Source organism: Fragaria vesca, linkage group LG2 (genome assembly GCF_000184155.1).
Source record: "Fragaria vesca subsp. vesca linkage group LG2, FraVesHawaii_1.0, whole genome shotgun sequence".
Taxonomy (NCBI): domain Eukaryota; kingdom Viridiplantae; phylum Streptophyta; class Magnoliopsida; order Rosales; family Rosaceae; genus Fragaria; species Fragaria vesca.
Genome location: NC_020492.1, coordinates 29,097,033 through 29,099,696, shown reverse-complemented (window position 1 = coordinate 29,099,696; position 2,664 = coordinate 29,097,033).

Genomic DNA, 2,664 nt, shown 5'->3' with positions numbered 1-2,664 from the left:
GACTTTGCCTGATCTAAGGGTGGTGATGGATTGGACTTGCCCATGAGAATTCAAAGAACTTAACGGTTCACTAATCTGAAATTGCCCTTTTGGATTGGGTAGCGGTTGACTAGGAAACTTCCTTTCTCTCTCTCTCCCCAACAACAGTAGCTAACTGGCCTATTTGTTGTTCTAATGTAGAGATGGCTTGCATAGTAACTTGCATGGACTTTTTGGAAGGAATCTTCCAGAGATGACTATTGTGGTTGTGTTACCACAAATTGTAGATTAGATTAAGGAGCTGAATGATATAGCTGATTAGGAGGGCAGAGTTAATGATTCTATGAATTTTGGTTCCCTCTGAAGTTTACTTGAGGTTGGGTAGTTTTGCAAGGAAAAATTGGGGTGGTTCCGCCAATTTCGATTGTAAGTCTCAGAAAATGAATTACCAAAAGGTTTGCTAAAATTGTTCAAGGTATTGATTTGCTCAAGAAGAGTAGCCGCACATGGATGGACATGTTTGAGCAGAATGCATTGGGCTTGCACAAAGAGAGCTAGCAACCCTTGGACTGGACTTGGTTGACTGAACTTATGGCTTTATCTAAAGCTAATACCTCAACCTTTCTTGACAGACTCTCAATCTTTAGCTCTAAATCAGAGCCACTTCTGACCTCATTCATTCTTCCTTTCTTTGGTTCTTTCACTTGTCTATCATATTGATTGGAAAAATCCCACTGTTGAGAATTTTCAGACAAGTTTTCAAGAAATTCATATGCTTCATCATGTCTAAGACTCAGAAATTCTCCTCCCTTCATTGACTCTATCATATGACGGTTTTCAAGAAGTTCAAACCATTATAGAAATATTGTACCAGTCTCCATGTTTTAAAACCATGGTGGGGGCACATCAAAATCAAATCTTTGAATCTTTCCCAAGATTCGTAGAATTGTTCGTCATCTTTTTGTCTAAAGTCAGAGATATTTCTCTAGAGGAAATTGGTTCTAGACATCGAAAAAAATTTAGACAGAATTGTTCTGACCAATTCGTCCCAAGAGGTGATGGAACCCAAAGGTTGGGAATTCAACCACCCTTTCGCCTTATCTATTAAGGAAAAAGGAAACAGATGTAGATGAACAAATTAATCTGAAAAGTTCTGGAATTTGAAGGTGAAACTATTCTAGAAATTCTTTAACTTACATGTACGGGTCCTCACGATCTAACACATGAAAGTTGGGCAAGAGTTGAAGAATTTGTGGCTTTAACTCAAAATGAGTAGCAGTACTGTTCGGTAACACTTTGCATGATGGGGAATTTTTGGTGATGGGAGCAAAGTACTCCCTTAGAGTTTTGGTCTCTAAATTTTCTTCCATCGTGATCTGAGCATCAAGTTTCTCGATTCCTTTCCTAATTGTTCTCTCAATCTCAGGGTTGTATGACAACAACTCTAAACTAAGTGAACGACGACTAAACATAAACTACAATACTATTTTTTTTGGCACACACAAATTTACAAAAGAAAATCTCAATACAACAATAAGCTAAACCACAACTCCTATTCTTATTTAGAGTAAATTAGAGGATGACCAGTTAAGGCTTGCCAGAAATGTAACGAGGTTCGTTTTGGGAAGATTGGAGGTGTTACAACGGTCTTAAACATCGAAGGTGTTGCCTTAAAGAACTTTTCTAGACATCACACTTTTGGAATGTATTCACTAAAGTTACCAAAATTTACTCTATCCAAGAGGATGCTATGAGCTATGTGAAAACCTAAACCAATTTTATGATTAAATTTGGCTTGAGTTTCGACAAATGCAAGAGATGGTTAACCTAAATGGGCAAGGAATTGATGATGAAATTCAATCCTTATGCCGTTAAAGTGGATATGCTACTAATTATTTAAATCAAAAATGTTTTAAAAAAATGTACAACAATAAACAAAAGAAAAATAACAAAAGAAACGAAAAGTTGAGAAATACGAAATGACACCCAAAAAAGAGAACACTTTGGTGTTGAGAAAAATTATTTCCGTTCTTATCACTGCAACCACAACTTTCTCTTCCTTCAATTATCACTTTATTCCTCAAAGCTCCGATCTTCAGCTAGCTCTTCTTCCTTGACTCAAGAAAAATTCATACAAAAGAAACTATTTTGAGAATAGTAACTAGTGTAGGAAAGAATAGTAGCCTATAATAAAGTGAAAAATGATGTGAAATTGAGCTAGCCAGTACAATATGCAATGGATATATAAAACGTAAATGTAGTCTACCAATTTATTTTATTTTATTTTATTTTTTGAGTTGGTTCCTATTCCTATGTTGACAAAAAAGGAAAATAGAAAAATTGGTGGAGGCTAGAAACGTAGGTCTTGAAAAGAAGAACAAAAGTGACAATTTGTTATCAATGTTATGCAAGTTGATTTATAAAAACCCAGAAAATAAATTAGGTGTGGGTGATGGTAGTAACCAAGAAGACGATGGGACTCTTGGAGGTGGGGAAATGAGGAATGGGCCAGTGAGATTTGAGGAGGAAAAAAAAGGTAGAACATGACACTCTTGGCATGGTATGTAGAAACAACAATGGGTGGAGACATTTCTAGAGCAAATTCAGAGTGATAGAGTAGTTATATAAGGTAAAATGGGAGATGTGTTGAGTGAAAGATATATAGAGTGATCTCTATTAAATTTT